Below are 20,119 nucleotides of genomic sequence, written 5' to 3' on the forward strand. Positions count from 1 at the left end.
TACTCAGACATAGCTTTGTTCTCCAGAACTGAAAGAGGGTATACTCTTCCTTTAGGTGGTTCTGAATTAGGTTTTAGTCTAATTGTACAGTCATATGATCTATGTAGTGGAAGAATATCAGCCGCCTCGTTAGAAAATACATCCCCAAAGGAGGCGTATTCAGGTGGCAGTCCTGGCACCGCTGGAGTCGTAGTCATGCAATTTGTAGATGAAACCTCCTTAAGGCATTTCTCATGACATTCAGGGCCCCAGTGTGAAAGGTCCATGGAAGCCCAATCAAATTGGGGTTGGTGCAACTGCAACCAAGGCAGTCCTAATACGACTGGGTGCATCGCCCTCTCCAATACAAAGAAGGAAATGATCTCCGTATGAAATGCTCCGGTGCAAAGTGTAACTGGCACGGTCTCACAAGTCACGTTGCTCAGCAAGGGCTCCCCATGGATAGAAGACAACAATAGTGGGTTCTCTCCAAACCAGCTACAGTGGAATGTTTACGGATTCCTCTCAAGTTGATGAGAGGAATCCGTAAACATTCCACTAGCCGTCTAGTAATGAAAGTGCCTCCTGCCCCTGAATCCACCAGGGCAGGAGTTTGAACCATAACTGGTCTGTAGGTTAGGGAGACTGGAAGAGAAAGTGGAGGAGAAGATGCAGTAAGTCCCAAAAACAGTCTTTCCGCTGGGCTAGAATTTCTACCCTCTCCAAGTGACGTAGAGACATCATGGCTGAGCTGACCACAGTATAAGCACAGACCGCCTTTCTCCCCAATTCTTCTCTCTTTAGAAATCAAGTGACCATGACCAAGTTGCATAGGTTCTTATTTATCTACAGCAGGAATTGCTGGATCCATCTGAAACACAGGGGTTTTGACCTGTCTCAACCCAGATACCACCTGAGGCTGGAGTTCCTTCACCTTGTTCCGGAGCCGCCATTCAATCCGAGTGGCTAAGGATATCAATTCTTCCAGCGAGTCAGGTGTCTGATGAGCAGCCAGCTCGCCCTTTATGCGGGTGTCCAGGCCTCTGCAAAAGAGTGTCTTCAAACATCTGGAGTCCCAATGCATCTCTGCTGCTAGAGTTTTAAATTCAATGGCAAATTCTGCCAGGGATCTATTGCCTTGCTTTAAGTCCACCAAAGCAAATCCAGCAACAGACATATGAGCAGGGTCATCAAAAATGGATTTAAACAAGTCCAAAAATCCTTCTATGTCCTGCAAGATAGGATCATTGCGTTCCCACAAGGTAGAAGCCAACGACAAGGCTCTCCCATCCAAATAAGACAGTATGTAGCTGGTTTGGAGAGACTTGTGGGAAACATTGAAGGTTGTAGAGTGAAGAGTAAGCTGCACTGCTTCAGGAAGCCTCAAGTCTTCTGGAGTTCTTCGGAGAATCGAACAGGTGCCGCCAGTGGAACAGCTGATTTTAAAGTTATCTCTGGTAACTGGTTTTCTTGTATAGAAGCTGTGCCTTGTGCCTTCTGTGTATGAAGCTGGTGAAAGGCTGCAGTAAGTTTCTCCAGGGTCTCTTGCTGTTCTGAAAGGTGTTGAGCTAGGCCCAGAATAGCCTGTAAGGCAGAAAGGTGAGCCGGGTCCATGGCTAGTGACATCAAACACCTCTAACTGGATTTCCAGGAGTACTGCTTCTCCAAATACTTTAGCCGGATTCACTGGAGTTAGCAATCTGTTCAATGCTGCTCCTCCAAAAGGAGGAGCTAGCAATTTTATAATATTGTGTAGGCAGAGCTAATGGTCTGTAATGGATTGGCTCCCATAGAGTGGCGGTCTGTAGGATACCACTCATAGTAGAATTGGTGAACCCCTGGGCCAATGGCAGATGACAGTGCCCCCAGGAGGAGATCCTGAGAGGGGCCACCGGCTAGGCTGGAGTATAGACAACACACAGATAAATCTTTATTAGGCTGGAAGCTGACCCACCAGTGGTGGCAGTAGTGAGTCGCTGTGTACAGCAGGGCTGAAGTTCTTCTGATACTGGAATTATAATCTCTGGGTTGCCGAGCTGTAGAGAGAGGCTAGAAGTAGTAGGTAGACAAGGTATACTGGATACAAGATGGTACACTCACAATAGTAGATGTCTGCAATGGTCTCTATGCCACAGAGAGTCTTCAGTACATTCAGGAGCAGGAGCCGTAGGCGAGCACTGGTTCCCATAAACAGTCTGTAATAAGAACTCACAATAGCTGTTTCTGAAATGGCTTCTAGAGTAGAAGACAGTCTGTAAAGGATTCTAGGAACATAGGCCCTCGTGGAGCGAGCACCAGTTCCTAACTACAATAAAACTCACTGTTTCACGTCTGCTATCGCTTTCAGGCAATGAGGAGTCTTCTGAGTATTCAGGGACGTAGGCCCTCGGGGGGGGGCGAGTACCAGATCCTGTCTTGGCAACTGAAATCAAGAAGAGAGCAGAGCCCCTGTGGAGCAGGTACTCCTGGTAAGATAGAGAGCAGAGTAACTTGGCGACTCGCAACCAAGAAGTATGATTCGAGTCCTTGCTAACTCGTTAGAGGTTAGCAAACAAAGACCTTTTAAAGAGAAAATGTGTGACATCACTACAGGGGACACCCCCGAGGTTTGCGCCCTTGCTGGTACAAAGTCTGGAGCGCATGCGCGCACCCTTACATCATCAGGAACATGGCGGATTGGTAGCGTCAAGCCAGCCCAGGGATGCCGGAAAAACGTGGCAGGGAGCTGTTGCAGCCGCAAGCTGTCCTTCAGACCCGGATGGAGTCGCCACAGAGGTAGAGAGGGTGGAGTGAGGGGCGAGAAGAGGCACGAACACAACACATACTAGAGCACAAATGACTGTTCAGAGTTGCATGTAAACTGCCCACAAAGGAAATAGATTCTGCTGCTGTTAGGTAGAGCAAATTGTTGAATTTACATGATGTGACTGCACATAACGCATTTGCCACATATGACCTGACCCCTGATTAATGACGTAGACATGGGTCTATCTCTAGATGTGTTTATGAGCATGTCATGTAGATTCCGATCTTACACACTAAAGGAATGTAAATATAAAACTTCAGACCTACTACTGGCAATCTGTAACCTATCATTCAAATTTGCCTCTATATCTGAGAAGTAGAGGGTAACAAATGTAGCATCAGTTTTCAAAAAGGGCTCTGTTATGGCCCATCTAACTACAGGCTGGTAAACCTGACACTGGTGCTGGGTAAAAAACATTGAGGCATCAAGATGGCTTCTGTTTAGGACTACATTTCCCAGACTACCATCTCTGACTGATTTTTTGACAGAGAGCCTGCAGGGCGGAGCTAGTAACACCTCATTGGCAGCATATTTAGCTAGAGGCTTTTGCAGTAGTAAGGGAGAGCAGGCAGTGAGATGAATTGAGAAAGACCTTTACAGCTCCTACTAACCTCAGTTATGGAGGGGGTGTCAAAGGAGGAAGATTCTGAGGCTAACTGGATAAAGCACTACTGAAAGTTAAGTTGTATGCCATAATTACCCGTGAAGACTGTCTTTGTCTAATTGATAGAGACTGACTTTAGGAAAAAGCCAAAGTGATCTGTGCACAAGTCTCTGACAAGCCATGTTTAAAAGCAAGAGAACAGGGAGATTAAGCCAGCTGAGCCACATTGGGAAGCTTATGAAGGTAGGATTTGTAGGATTTTTGGGCTCCCTGATAAAGAGTTATAGTGTTACTCTGTAGTAGTATAACCTGTAAGTGAACAGAGTGGTAGTAGCAGACTTGAGAGGTAAATGATACAGCTGCAAAACCCCTTTCTGAACTAGAGAGAAAGTGTAGATTTAAATCACTAGCAAGGTGGGGCTTTTTTTTTCCTATCTAGGTATTTAAAGTGTAATAGGATACAGGAGAAGAGTACTGAAATTGTTCAGGCTTTTTTGTTGCTGAGTAAATAAATATCTGTTAAGAGAAACTTTGTTTGGTTTATGAACACTACTCCAGAATGTTGTAACTAACAGAGACATATTAATTATCTGCTAGGAGAAACTTCATGTTTTGTCTAGCGTATTGTTCCAGCATGCTTATACCCTACAAAAGTTGTTAATTAATTGGTTTGTTAAGAGAATCCTTGTTCTGTGACCCAGTGGGCTAATGCAAAGCAAACTTAAGTTAAGCAATTGGAAGCAGAACCAATTAGACAATTAAGATACTGGAGCTGAGTCCTTGGTCTAAGGCAGACTAATTAGATCTTACTTATTTCTTTAAGCGTAGAGACTGTTTTCCTCTCAGCTGTGAGATGTCCAAATAAAGATACCTTTATAGCTTCAGAATTGCTGGAGTGGCAATAGTTTGCCAGTAAGTCCTTAGAATCTCTAGCAGGCCAATACAGTAGCCTGCTCTTGGACGCGCGTTTTCCCTTACCCCTTATTCAGTAAGGGGAGGAAAACACGTGTCCAAACCGCGGCACCTAATAGCACCCTCAACATGCAAATGCATGTTGATGGCCCTATTAGGTATGTGCGCAGGATTCAGAAAGTAAAATGTGCAGACAAGCCGCACATTTTACTTTCAGAAATTAGCGCCGACCTTTGGGTCGGCGCTAATTACTTCCAGCGCCGGGAAAGTGCACAGAAAAGCAGTAAAAACTGCTTTTCTGTGCACCCTCCGACTTAATATCATAGAGATATTAAGTCGGAGGTCCCGAAAAGTAAAAAAAAGTAAAAAATAAAAAAAAATTTGAATTCGGCCCGTGGCTGTCGGGCCGAAAACTGGATGCTCAATTTTGCCGGCGTTCGGTTTCCGAGCCCGTGGCTGTCAGCGGGCTCGAGAACTGATGCCGGCAAAATTGAGCGTCGGCTGTCAAACCCACTGACAGCCGCCACTCCTGTCAAAAAGGAGGCGCTAGGGACGCGCTAGTGTCCCTAGCGCCTCCTTTCCCCCGTTTTTACCGCGTCACCTAATTTAAATAGAGAATCGCGCGCACTGGAAGAGCGGGCATTCGTCCACTCTCCTGCAGACCTTACTGAATCGGCCCGTAGATTAGTGAGTAATTCTCAAGAATGTGGCTAAGCTATTAGAATCTCTTTAACAGTTGTAAACGGTTGCTCTTGATATTAACAGACTCAGTCTCCAATAAATGTGGAGTCCTACACTGAAGCTAACTGAAGTTAAACCTCATAGGATCTGTAATGTTTTTGTGTGGAATCTTAAATCAATTTTGGACCAGAAGCAGGCAATTCACTACAATGGCTTAATGGGGAAGAGCCAGCAGGGATCTAGCAAAAGGAGATTGTGCCTTATTAACCTATTAGAATTCATTGAAAATATAAATAAGCAAGATGATAAAGGTGAGTCAACTGATACAGCAAATTTGGATTTAGGAAGGCATTTGATCCTCAGAAAACTAAAAAGTCATGGGATAGGAGGGAATGTCTTTCTGTGGATTGGCAACTGGCTAAAAGATAGGAAACAAACAGTAGGACTAAATGGTTAGTTTTCCCAATGGAGTAAGATAACTATAGGAATGCCTCATGGATCTGTACTGGAAAAGGGTTGTTTAATTTAATTTATTCATTAATGATTTTGGAAAAAAGAGCAAAGAGTGATCAAATTTGCAGATGGAAAAAAAATATTCAAAGTATTTATAACACAAGCAGACTGAGGAATTGTAGAAGATTCTATAAAACTGGCAGACTGGGCATCTAAATAGAAGATGGAATTTAATATGGACAAGTACAAAGTGATGCACATTTAAAAAAATAATCCTAACTACAGGTACACTGCAAGGGTTATATATTAGGAGTGACCACCCACGGAAAAGATAATGGAGTTGCTGTGGACAGTAAATTGAAATCCTCAGCTCAGTGTGTAGCAGCAGTCATAAAAACTAATAGTATGTTAGGAAATATTCATAAAGGAATGGTGAATAACACTCACTTGTAATTCTTCCTGTTATGCAGCTTCCAACCACCAGAGGCCATCAGGAAACTGCTCTTACCCTCTCTCCATTCATAGTCACTGTGTTCCCATGACTCAGCAGGGTCCAGAATATTTAACTGTGCCTCTGGTTATGCGCAGGGCCTTGTCATAGAGTCTGCTTGGCTCCCTGCTTGACCTCTCAACTTTGAATGCTTTTTGGCTTTCTCAAGCTTTTTGCTCTAGTTTTGCTCTGTGGCTTTCCTAAAGCCTTCTGTCCTAGTGAATGCTCTGTGGCTTTCCTAAAGCCTTCTGCTCTAGCCCTGCTCTGGGCTTTTAAGTTCCTAGTTTGTTTTGGTTTGTCCTGTCCTGTTTGTCCCCAGCCTGCTTCAGTGTTCCACGTCTTCCTGCCAGCCTCAGTCTCCCTGCCTGACTTCAGCCTCCAGTCCTGCAGGCTGCACCTCCAATCCTGCTCAGCCTCAGCCTCCAGTCCTGTCTGACCTCAGCCGCCAGACCTGCAGGCTGCACCTTCAGTCCTGCCCAAACTCAGTTTCCAGTCCCACCAGCTTCCAATCCTGCAGCCAACATCTCCAGTCCTGTTCTGCCTCACCTGTGCTAGTTCCAGTCCAGCATTAGCCTCAGTTCAAGCTCCTGTCTATCTCCTGCCAGCCACCAGGACCCAAGGGTTCAACCTGTGGGGGAGGTGGCTGGTATAAGCCAAAGGTTCCCTAGCCTTGTTCTGTCTTGCCCAGTTGCTTTGAATTGTTCCCATGGGGGTTCCCTAGCCTAGCTGGGTCCTCAACCACAACATGAATATCATAATGCACCTTGAGTATTGTATGCAGTTCTGGTCACCCCATCTCAAGAAAGATATAGCAGAACTAGAAAAGACAAAGAATGGCAACAAACATGAGAGAGGGGATAGAGTAGCTTCCCTATGATGAGCACATTAGGGATTTTCAGCTTGACGAGGATACAATAGAAGTCTATAAAACATGAGTAGGACAGAACAGGTAGATAGGGAAAAGTTATGTACCCTTTCAAATAGTACTTGGACTAAGGGATCCTGCATGAACCTAGTAGATTTACAACAAATAGTTTTCAGAATTTGTTGCTGAAGAATGTAGTCAAGGCATCTAGCATAGCTGGGTCTAAAAGGGATATGGGCAAGTTCCTGAAAGAAAAGTCCATAAAAAATTATTAGTTTGATGGACTCAGAACAAAGCCAGTACCAGAACCCAGGAAGCAAGCCTGTCCCTGAAATTTCCAGGCAGAGAATGCTCTAGAGGTAAACAGAGGGGAATCTCCTAAAGTTGGGTGGGGCTAGGAAGTTACCTCAGAGAAGTAATACTTTATGCAGGCTAAGGTTTATGGCATTTTTAAAGCCAATAATGATGCAGATCTTTCTTTAGTATAAACTGGTGCTCAGTAGCAAGGATGTTAGAGATATATATTGTTTATCTTTTTTTCTAAATGTTAAGCCTGCAAACTCTAACAAATAAAAGTCTAATTCTGTGGATAAAACACGTTTTCATTCCTGAACTATTTGGATTGTGGGTGGTATAGAGGTAATAGAAAGAACTGTCTGTAGCCCTGCTAGCCCCGACCAGTGTGGAGGAGGGAGTCATGAGGTGCACAGTAGCTGACAGATTAGAGCTGTTCAGCTTAGAGAAGGGAGGGATATGATAAATGTCTTAAAAATCATGAGAGGTCTAGAACGAGTAAATGTGAATTGGTTATTTACTTTTTCAGATAATAGAAGGACTAGGGGGGCACTCTGTGAAGTTAGCAAGTAGCACATTTAAAACTAATTGGAGGAAATTCCTTTTCATTCAATGTACAATTAAGCTCTGGAATATTTTGCCAGAAGATATGTTTAATGCAGTTTGTATAGCTGGATTTCAAAAAGGTTTGGATAAGTTCTTGGAGGAGAAGTCCATTAACTCCTATTAATCAAGTTGACTTAGAGAATAGCCACTGCCATTACTGGCATCAGTAGCATGGGATCTACTTAGTGTTTGGGTTCCTGCCAGGTACTTGTAGCCTGGATTGTCCACTGTTGGAAACAGGATGCTGGGCTTGATGGATCCTTGGTCTGATCCAGTATGGCAATTTCTTATGTTCTTATGTTCCCATACCCCTAATATCTCATACATAAGTGGAGATTCCCATGAGAAAGAATAGGCCACTCTTATCCACAGAGATGATGTCAGAATCAATCAGAGTTACTAGAATTAGAAGATGAAGCATTAGTGAGAATTACACAGCTTTACACTAAGAAAGAAGATGTGCAGCACCAAGTCTTTAGGGTATGTGAGAATTTAAGACATACCTACAATTTGGAACTATCACTCATTTTTATGTTACTACCCTGAGATTCTTGATTAGTAAATCCAAATTAACCCTTAAAACATTGCCTGAATATGCCATCATTTTGCACTTATGAAGAGAATTATTGCAAAAAATTAATTCACACTTATTGTCACTAAATCAAGTATTAGAAAATGAAATTATTCATTTAAGGGCAGAAATAGAGGGTGTAGTTGAAAAATGCTCCCTACAGGAAGGAGATCATAGATTATTGACAGAACAAAATCAAGAGCTAATAGTGAAAGTGCAAGTCTTATAGAAACAGATATCTGAAGGGAAACTTACAGACCCAATTTAGATAAGTTACCTGATTACCTAGATAAAATTCAGGACCTGCAGAAGATTATTTATTTATTTAACACTTTTCTATACCGACCTTCATGGTTGGAAGACCATATCAGATCGGTTTACATCGAACAAGGGAATTGTAACAAAAAACAGAAAAAGTAGTAAAAAGAGCAGGAAGAATAAAGTTACATTTAACAAGGTAGGTAAACTTGGAGGCATAGACCGCTGGAAGGAAAAAGCTTAAGAACGCAGTAAACCAGGAGTGTAAACAATATGATAAAAGGTCTTATTAAGTAATGGAGGAGGTACAGTGATCCATAGTTCATGATGCTGTTCGGTCGTCTAGTGTGTAGCCGGAGGGTCTGAGAAGGCTTGGCGGAAAAGCCAGGTCTTGAGTTTTTTTCTAAATGTTAATAGGCAGGGTTCCAGCCTAAGGTCTGCCGGGATGTTGTTCCAGACAGCTGGGCCTGCTGTAGAGAAGGATCGGTCTTTGGTCGAGGTGAGGTGTGATGCTTTGGTAGGCGGTGCTTGTAGGGTTCCTTTGTATAGTTCTCTTGTCGGTCGGTTGGAGATATGGAGTTTGAGAGGGAATTCCAGGTCCAGATGAAGGTGATTGTAGATGGATTTGTGAATTATGGTGAGTGATTTGTACAGGATTCTGAAGTTGACTGGAAGCCAATGTAAGTTACGGAGGATGGGTGAAATGTGTTCTCCACGGTTGGTGCTGGTCAGGAGTCTTGCCGCGGCATTCTGTATCAACTGTAATTATTATCAGAGAACCAGAGGAAACTTCAGAACTGGTTCCAGAATTAGAAAGAGCTATAAAAACCCAGCAAAATGAAACAGGAAAAAAAATTATATCTCTGAAAAATCAACTACTAGAAGCGCAACTGAAATTGGCCATTGCAGATAGTAAACAGATTGAGTTATGAAATTTTCACAAAAAATTAACACAATTGGAGTTTCAGGTCTCTGAAGAAGAGGAGATGATCCGAGATTTAGAGATATAGAGGCTGTTTCTTCAAGAGTCCCACCTCACTGAAATTGAATTGTTAAGGGTTGACAATAAAACATTTACATGACAACTTTCCGCAGACAAGCTTATTATACAACTCATTGCTCAGTTTAACCACTTACAAAAAGAAAATGTTAAATTAGAAGAAGAAAAACAAGAATTGGAAATCTATTTAAATGAATCCAGATATTAGCCGAAGCTGTCTCAAAATTTGGTTCAACTACTGAAAGAAAAAATAGCTACTCTTATGCCAAGTCCTGTCTCTCTAAAGTAGAGCATGCAGGCATCTGAATATCCCAATACCACTCAAGAAACTCCCTCACTAATGACCGCAATGGGTGGGAGGAGTAATGCCCAGGCAAGAGCCACAGACAACTTTTTACCCAAGGCCAGGAGAAATTACCATAACCAAGGGAAAAGCTTAAGACATGGGGCAAAGTGGAGGTGTTAGCTTCTAGACACAGCCATAGCCTCTTGCCAATATAAAAGCAAGAGAATCACACCTCTGCCCCCGCCTATGCTGCCTGGGATGAGGAAAGGGAGCTACCTCTCACATTCCCCCAGAAGAGAGGTGGGTCCACCCACAAAGGGAGGCTAACAGGGTGCTGAGATCAGAACCTAGTTCCCCAGACCATCTTACCACCAGCTGACACTAGAGGGAGCTTCAAGCCTCACAAAACTAATTAAGTACCTGATTCACTAAGGGTTTTTCCCCAAAACACAAAATGGGAGAAAGGCCTTAATTAATCTGGCCCTAAGCTCCTTCAAAAATGAATTACTCCTTTTAAGTAAAATCATGGTTCAGATATTTTGCAGCACATGGAAAGACTGCACGAAATTTTTGAAGTAGTAAGCACTCACTCTGAAAAAGGCCAGGTAGCCTTACTCCCATGGAGTTTCAGTGAATAATCAAGAAAATACATAGTTAGCATCCCTGCTGAGGTAAAATAGCCTTTAGATACCTTTATAGTTTGCCCTCAAAGAGTACTTTGGGACTTATGCCAATAATGTTCTGGCACAGCAAGCTGCTTACAACATGAGATGTGGCCCTGAGGAAAGTCCCGAGCTTTTAGCTACTGCTTAAAGCAGACTTTCTTTTATGGGGAGTTCCTTGTCAAAGAAGCTGACAAGTTCACTCTCCAAAACTTCTTTTTTGAGTCTCTTCCCCCTACTCTGTGAACTCCCTTATATCTCCACAGGGAGGTACCCTTAAGTTTCCTCATAGAGGAAGCAGAGAAGCTACCTGTCATTTGCCATAAAGGAAAGACTGCCCCTAGAAAGCAGAATACAAATCAGAAGAAGAAGAGGAACTAAGTATCCACCATAAATCAGAGTTCGGAGGTACAAATGGGAACCAATTCTTTATCTTTTTATCCTAAGTTTGACAGGCCCCTGATGCCTCCTCCCAAGGAGCAATCTGCTGCCCCAGCAACTGATACAGAACAGGATGCAGGCAATTCACAGTCTCCTAAAAGGAGTCACAATGGGAGGTGGTGGCAAAACTATAACCAGAGACTATCTGTGGACTGTCAGCTGGCAGACCTGATGGCCATCATTCAAAAACTCATTGACCAAAAACACAGAACATCTGCTACACCTGAGAACTTTCCCCAGAAAAAAGCAGAAAAAGTCTGCAGAATCAAAGAGCAGCACGGGGCCTAGTACACTACAAGAGGGCCCCAGTACCCAAAGGTCCTTCACTAGCATGCACTGTCTAACTGATCATGTTTTTCTCATCAGGTTTCTTCCATAAGTGCCCAGGAACCTTCCCTGTTCGAAACCAGAGAGACCAATACCTCTACAGTACTGGGTGACATCCAGCCACATGAGAGCTCTGCGCACCCCTTCTGGATGTGGACTCTGTCAGGAAGCATAAGTATTTCTTAGGGAAAATGAAGCCTCAGGGACTCCACTACATGATCCCCATCTGACTACAAGATGTGCTCAGTTGTGAGGGTCTTCTAGATACAGGTTCAGATGTCATCCTTATCACTCAGTGAGAGCGCTGTTGAGAGGAGTGCCACAGGGGTCGGTGTTGGGACCAGTCCTGTTCAATATCTTTTTGAGCGACATTGCAGACGGGATAGAAGGTAAGGTTTGTCTTTTTGCGGATGACACTAAGATTTGAAACAGAGTGGACATGCCGGCAGGAGTGGAGAGAATGAGACGGGATTTAAGGAAACTGGAAGAGTAGTTGAAGATATGGCAGCTGCGATTCAATGCCAAGAAGTGCAAAGTCATGCATATGGAGTGTGGAAATCCGAAAGAACTGTATTCAATGCGGGGAGAAGGGCTGATGTGCACGGAGCAGGAGAGAGACCTTGGGGTGATAGTGTCTAATGATCTGAAGTTGGCGAAACAATGTGACAAGGCGATAGCTAAAGCCAGAAGAATGCTAGGTTGCATAGAGAGAGGAATATCGAGTAAAAAAAGAGAAGTGATTATTAGAGATGTGCATTCGTTTATCACGAATTAGGCAATTTCAACGAAATTGCCTAATTCGTAGTGGTTCGGGGGACCTGAACCACAAAACGTATTTTGACCCCCCCCCCCCCAAGACTTGCCAAAAGTCCCTGGTGGTCCAGCGGGGGTCCAGAGCAATCTCCTGCACTCGGGCTGACAGCTGCCAGTATTCAAAATGGCGCCGATAGCCTTTGCCCTTACTATGTCACAGGAGCTACCAGTGCCAATGGTCGGCTCCTGTCACATGGTAGGAGCACAATATGGCGCCGGCCATCCATTGCTCCTACCATGTGACAGGGGCTGACCAATGGAACCGGTAGCCCCTGTGACATCGTAAGGGCAAAGGGCCATTGGCACCATTTTGATTCGTAGCAGGCCCAACAACCCAACGACTCAGAGGGATTGATCACTTGCGGGACCCCGCTGGACCACCAGGGCTTTTAGTAAGTCTTGGGGAGGGATTGGGATGGTGGGGGGGGGGGTTGTAAGAAAGTAAAATTGTAGGGTTGGGATGGGTTTTTTTCTGCTCCGGGTTTTTTTTTTTAATTCGTTTTTCTGGTTTCGGGTTTGGGTTCCAGCTTCGTTTTTGCAGAAAAATGACCCATGGAAAAACGAGTTTTCCCATGAAGCGCCCAAACTGAAACCCGACCCGAGCCAGAAAAACGAAGCTCATCTCTAGTGATTATCCCCTTGTACAGGTCCTTGGTGAGGCCTCACCTGGAGTACTGTGTTCAGTTCTGGAGACCGTATATCCAAAGGGACAGAGACAGGATGGAGGCGGTCCAGGGAAGGGCGACCAAAAACGTGGATGGCCTTCATCGAATGACTTATGAGGAGAGACTGAAGAATCTAAATATGTACACCCTGGAGGAAAGGAGGAACAGGGGTGATATGATACAGACTTTCAGATACTTGAAAGGTTTTAATGATCCAAAGACAATGACAAACCATTTCTGTTGCAAAAAAATCAGCAGAACCTGGGGTCACGATTTGAAACTCCAGGGAGGAAGACTCAGAACCAATGTCAGGAAGTATTTCTTCACGGAGAGGGTGGTGGATGTCTGGAACGCCCTTCCGGAGGAAGTGGTGAAGACCAAAACTGTGAAGGATTTCAAAGGGGTGTGGGATAAATACTGAGGATCCATAAAGTCTAGAGGATGTGAATGAAGAGAAGAGGCATGGGGGTGGCTTGCGGGAATGAAGGCTACTACCTGGAGATTAATACCCTTATTCAATAAACATACACACGGTTAATGCAACTCCAACATTGCTCTATGCTTCAACGGCAAGAGGAAATGTGGAAAAAAGGATTTGCATCCACATAAAAGCAGGGGAGTAGCTTGCTTGTTATGGTGGTTACTACCCCAAACCAAAAGTGCCTGATACTTCACTTTCAATGGATATCCAGCATAGCTCTCTGCTTCAATGGCAGAGGAAATGAAGAAAAGATGATTTATATTCAGACAACTACCAACAAGATCTGAATTACATAGTCTGAGTAAAACAAATAAGCATGGGTGTAGCTTGTTTGTTACGGTGGTTACTATCCCGAATCAAGCCTGATACTTCACTTAGAATACATATCCAGCCCAGCTCACTGCTTCAATGGCAGGGGGAATGAAGAAACGAGGATTTGTATTCAAACAACCAACAAGGACTGAGTTGCACAGGCTGGGTAAACAAGCGTGGGAGTAGCTTGCTTATTACGGCAGTTACTACCCCAAATCAATTAGCTAGATAATTCACTTAGATGCAGCTCCAGCACTGTTATCTATGATGGTGGGGGTGGAAGGGAAATAGAACCAAAAATGTTATTTAAAGGGACAAGAGTAACAGAAAAGTATGAAAAAGAAATGTGTGAAAGTTTGCTGGGCAGACTGGATGGACCGTTTGTTCTTCTTCTGCCGTCATTTCTATGTTTCTATGTTTCTATTTTGACAGGCTGTCTGCTTCTTTAGAAAGTAGGTCCACCCCAAGAGTAGTTCCATGCAATGTGGATCTAGGGGCCTATGGAGGAATGTTTGTGGAGGTTAGAGGTAAGGCATGGCTTATCGTTCAGATAAGGAAGATGAAAGTGAAGCACCCAATTCTAATCGCCAAGACTCAGAATGAGGAATTCCTAACTGGGAATGAACTCCTCATAAGCACAATAAAGCTCTGGAATTTGTTGCCAGAGGATGTGGTTAGTGTAGCTGGGTTCACAAAAGGTTTGGATAAGTTCTTGGCGGCAAAGTCCATTAATGGCTATTAATCAAATTTACTTAGGAAATAGCCACTGCTATTAATTGCATCAGTAGCATGGGATCTTCTTAGTGTTTGGGTAATTGCCAGGTTCTTGTGGCCTGGTTTGGCCTCTGTTGGAAATAGGATGCTGGGCTTGATGGACCCTTGGTTTACCCAGCATGGCAATTTCTTATGTTCTTATGATTATCCCCCTCAGGTCAGGTACCCTCTCCCATAGTTCCTGCTACATAGAGTAAAAGAAGACTACTCTCAGAATAAATTTCCAGAGTTTGGCAGACTCCTCTCTACTAGTACTTCGGTACAGACATGCAGACTAAGGGGGAGATAATAATGACAATGTTATCCTCTTGAAAAAGGAGGCCATCCTCAGCATTCTCCTAGATACTGACCAAATGTAGATTTGACTGGACCAAACCTCACCCCCAACTGACCAGAGCATAGTGACTCAGGAGCTCAGGAGGTAATCCACCTGTAACAAAAGTACACACCTGTTACATCCCAGGAAGCTGACCAACATACACTGAAATGGAGATGCCATTTCAGTGTATGTCCAGCTAGCAGACACACAAAACATATGGGTACCCCTGATGCTCAGTAGTGAAGAATCTTTCATGAGTGAGTCTTTCTTCTGCAAGGAGAAATGTAAGATAGAACTGGATGCAGTAAAACACAATAATACTTTGGTAGAGATACCTGGACAAGAAACTAAGTTGCAAGTGGGAACATGTAACTTAGAACTGAAGTTAGGAAATAAAAACTTCAAACACAATTTCTCCATAATCTGGTGTCTAGATTTGACAATATATTTGGGCTCAGACTGTCTCATCAGACTGGGAGCCTATGTTGACCTAGTGAATGAGGTTCTTTGGCAATGACTGGAAGATGATCTAGTATGCAGCCCCACATTCACAGGTCACTCAGGTCTGGCCAGGCAGTCCCACAGGACTGTCCCTCAAAATCAGAATAGCCAAAGGTCAACAAATGTTAGACAAGTTGGCTTTCTTCTCAGCAAACACCAGATTTCTAGAATCTGGGTTGTCTATGGGATTCACACCTTGTATGGACGTGTCGGACACAGTACTGTACCTGTTAGTAATTAATACTGGCCCAGGCCAAATTACACTGAGAAAAGATGAACCCTTAAGTTCCCTAAGTGGTTAATAATTCCCTGATCTGGAACTAAACCTTCCGGTCATAGGTAAATTACCTATGAACACCGAGGTATACTCTGGAGAAGATCCCCCTGAGAGTTGCAAAATGCTATCTAAAAGCCTTATCAACTTATAGTTTATTTGGCCTTATGATGATCAAGCCTCTAAGGTTCAACTGGAAAATGACTGTTTCCTGCTATCAAGGGAGCTTGATGGAAGTGAGACAGATGAAATCCAGACAGAAGGGTCTGAACTGTTAACTCATTTCAGACTCACTACATCTCAAATTAGATGGAAAAGTGGGTGGAAATAGTTCCAAATGAACCCGTCCATGGTTTGAGGAGACAGTAAACAACCAGCTCATGGAAGCGAATGCTTGCATGAGTTCCATAGAAAGAGATCAGCTAAAAGAAAAGAGTCTCTAAATAAATATGACACTAAGAAGAACAGTTAACTTCTCAAGGTAAAATGCTAAGTAACACTGTCACCTTGCCTAACCTACTTTCTCAAGCAACTGAGCAGAATTGAAAGGTCATTACCACCATTAAAGCAATGCTGAGTGAAGACCGTACTTTTATCCAGACCATTCAAGATCTTATCAATGATATGTTTAGAGAACTGGATAACAGCATCAGTAACTTAATGAAAGGACAGATTCCAACCTATTTAGTCTCTTCAGATATCATTACAGAGGCTTTTGCTAAAATTACCTGAAGTAACATTGAGTCTGTCCAGATCCAGATTGCTTATCATACTGGTAATGCTATACTTCTGTACATGGATGCTGAGAATATGGAGGTTGCTTATTTTTTAAATTTGCCTTTTATTTTACCTGAGAATGTTTACTAATTGAAACAAGTAATTAATGCAGGCACTTGGACAAACAATGTATACCTGCATTTCAGACATATCAAAGTGACAACCCACAGCAATATTTAGTTCCTAATTTAGGACTATGCCAAAAAGAACATACAAAAAGAACATAGCCTTTCCTAAAGGATACTACAGAAACTGTGTGTGGTTTGTCCTCGGTCATCATCCAAGAGAAATATAAGATTATCATGACAAAATATGATGAATTCTCTGAAACCAAAGTTGCTGTTGTAAATAATGTTTGGTTAGTTAAAACCCTCTGAAAAAGATTGCTATTTCTAACAAACTAGATGTTACCAGTAAGGTTCCCTTACCCAGTAATGTTTCTTTAGTCACTGTTCCTAAGAACTCGATAGTTACTGTAGGAGGAGTGTCCTTATACTACCTAGAACCAGGCCCAGTTTCCACAGAGGTAGAGATGCTGGATGTGTTTCAGGGCCATGACATTAACTTTGATATAAACCTAGTATTTCTTTTATGCTATAAAGACTCTCAAATGGTTGAACTATCTATGGACCAGAACACAGCATAAATCGCAGACTAAAATTATAATTCTAGAGATGAAGACAATTTACAAACTGACTATGTTCTGTCTTTTGCCTTACCTACTCTAGCCATGATATCCAGGGTCCACTTGCTATTTTCACTCACCCTTATTAAAAGAGTGTTGGCCCTATTAAGACATACATGGGAAAGGTCTCACTGTAAAGCCATACACCTGCAAGACCTCCTACAGTCCCCATCTCTGGAACTGTATGAGCTACCAAATTAGTTAGTAATTACACTTTGTCACATTTTAGACTAGGAAATGGAGATTGCACCTGCACATATATTCTACCTCAAGTCTAAGACTGACTTTTCTACCTCATATTTACAGTATGCACCATGTGAGAACTACAGTATTTCCTTTTATACTTTCATATTTTTTATTACTAGTCTCAATTTACTTTCCTTTACTATTATGCCATTATTAATTTTTCTCATTATTGCAAGAATTCTATTCACTATTATTCCATCATTACACTATTATATTATTGCCATTATACTATTATTACCATTAAGATTCCTTATTAGTATCAGGCCTCTATTATTGTTGTGTTATTTATACCTCATGTTGATGATGTGTTATGGTTTGCTCCCCCAGAGGAGAGGAGTTAGCAATCTGTTAGGGTTTGCTCCCCTAGAGGGGAGGAGTTAGCAATCTGTTATGAGTGAGCTCCCCAGGAGGGAGGAGTTAGCAATCTGTTAGAGGTTTGCTCCTCCAGAGGGGAGGAGTTGGCACTCTGTTATCTCCATGCTCAGTTGCAATCTGTTATGGTTCTGATGTCTGATGGACGGAGACACAGATGAGAGCTAGCACTCTGTTATGCTCAGCTCCTGAAGTGGGAGGAGTGAGCACACTGTAGTAAATAGGTGAATCCTTGGGCTGATGGCAGATGACAGCGCCCCCAAGAGGATATCCTGAGAGGGACCACCGGCTAGGCTTGAGTATGGAGACAGACACAGATAGTTCTTTTATTAGACAGGTTAGTAGAATCACCAGAGGTGGCAGCAGTGAACTGGTATGCCTGACAGGGCTGAAGTCCCTCAGATACTGGAACTGCGATCCCAGGGTTGCTGAGCTGTAGAGAGACTATAGATAGTGAATAGATAGGATATGCTGTATACATAGCCAGTAGTAGATGACAATCTCACATAGAATCTTAAGGAGGCTCAGTAGCTGGAAAGAGTTAGGCCCTCGAGGAGCAAGTACTGGTCCCAGGGAAAGCTCTGAGAGAGTGGTGGCAACTCATGATTGTCTGTCTGTATCTGTCATAGCTTCTAGGCAGTAGAGAATCTTCAGTCTTCAGGAACATGGGCCCTCGAGGAGTGAGTTACGGTTCCTATCTGCAATCTGAAATAGAGAAAAGAGAGTGAGGACCCCGAGGAGCGGGTACCCCTGGTAAGTCTGAGGAGACAGAGTAGCTTGGACGAATCCGTATACCTAGACCGAGTTCGATTCATAGTCCGTAGTCCTTAGTCCATAGTCCTTGCTAACTCGAATAGTAAGCGCAAGTGAAGACGTTTTATGTTGGAAGTGGATGACGTCAATATAGGGGGATGTCGCTGAGGTTCGCGCCCTTGCTGGTACATACTTCGGAGTACGTGCAAGCATGCGCCCTACGTCATCAGGAACATGGCGGATCCGCAGCATGGAGCCGGTCCGGGGACGCCGGAAAGAAGCGGCATGGAGACACCGTGGCAGCAAGCCATCCATCAGGCCCAGAGGGAGTCACCACAGAGGTAGAGAGAGTGGAGCGAGGGCAAAGAGCAGGCCCGAATGCAACATGATGTCATCATTGGTGGTCATACATGTTATGACAGCTGAGGCCTGCACAGTAGTCTGATAGTTAGTCTTAAGCAATGATAAGCTCCCTTGCTGGCTCATCCCAGCTTAAGAAGGGGGGACTGTAGGGAGATACCCACATTTTACTATGTAAAACTGCAAAACATGAATCTAGAAAGATGGTAAAAGATGGTTAATACCAAAAAATCATGAAGAGGGAAAAACTATTCCCAAAACAATATATTTGTTAATATTTTTTCTAATTTTTCATATGTAAGGAGACAGGTATCATAAAACTCAGCACCTATTATTGTCTATCCACCGTATCCCACCCACAAAAGACCTCAGACAGTATCAGCTCTTATGGCACCATAATTGTAATCATGTACCATCTCCCTTATATCATTTTAAAAAAAAAAATTTTTGTTGTTTATTATCACTTTATTACTAAATTAATTATCAATATAAAAAGCTTTATCTTAGTTGTAACCTCTAGTTATTTAATTTCCAAAAGAGATACTTAGCTCAAGTAACTGGCGGTTAGATAGAATATTTCTTGACACTGTATCATTTCAAGACATTCGTAAACTGTTCCCGACATTCGTAAACTGTTCCCAACACGGATCATGTTTCGGCTATATTAGCCTTCATCAGGGGATATTTTTATCAAATATTCTTATCACACCACAAGTTCTTTATATCTCCATACCCTTTCACAGGAACTAAATAATTCTCGTTATGGCGCCATTGCTGAATCTGTGTAACATTGGAATACCCTGGTTTGAGAATGAATCTAAATTGGATTTCTTAAAAATTGGCCATACCGAAACTTGCTTAATAAGACAGGTAGCCAGTCTTCTCAAAATGATAACCCAATGGGGGATTCAGAGTGGCCATGGTCCTCCTCCGTTGATCTTCAGAATATAGGTTCACCATGTACCTGCAATGCCTATCTCCTCCCACAGAGTATCTCCCCCTAGGCCTTGATCTTCTTCTTTTGCTTAGTAGCCTACATCTGTCAGTCCATAGTTCATCATCTGCCTGACTTTTCACTTTGTCTCTATTACAGTTAACTCACAGATCTGCTTCCATATGCCACACTGCTGGTTTAGAATTCTGCCAACTGTACACAGAACTCACCTGTTGATATATGTCTGTGGCTTGATCTAGAGTGACATCATCAGTAATCACCACCAGCCTGGCATCTGAAGTATTCTCTATTTATCTTGAGGTTTGCTTGAACTAGGGAGCTCTTTTCATTAGTAGCAGCTCTGCTTCAATGTTATATGGCTGAGAGACATATGGCAAGATGACAAGGGAAAAGGATTCTGGAAGTCTGTGAGGTAGTGGACTAACATAAGTAAAAAAGTAAGGAAGATTGGACTGTGAAACTAAGATAACTTGGCTGGAAGGTCCATAGAACTAAAATGGCTAAAGTGCCCTTTTGCTCAGTTCTATCTCAATTCTTGAATCATCTCCCAGTCCCAGCCTCACATGCCCCAGTGGGATTTGAATTCCACCACAGCTC

The sequence above is a fragment of the Rhinatrema bivittatum genome, chromosome 4 (genome assembly GCF_901001135.1).
Source record: "Rhinatrema bivittatum chromosome 4, aRhiBiv1.1, whole genome shotgun sequence".
Classification (NCBI taxonomy): Eukaryota; Metazoa; Chordata; class Amphibia; order Gymnophiona; family Rhinatrematidae; genus Rhinatrema; species Rhinatrema bivittatum.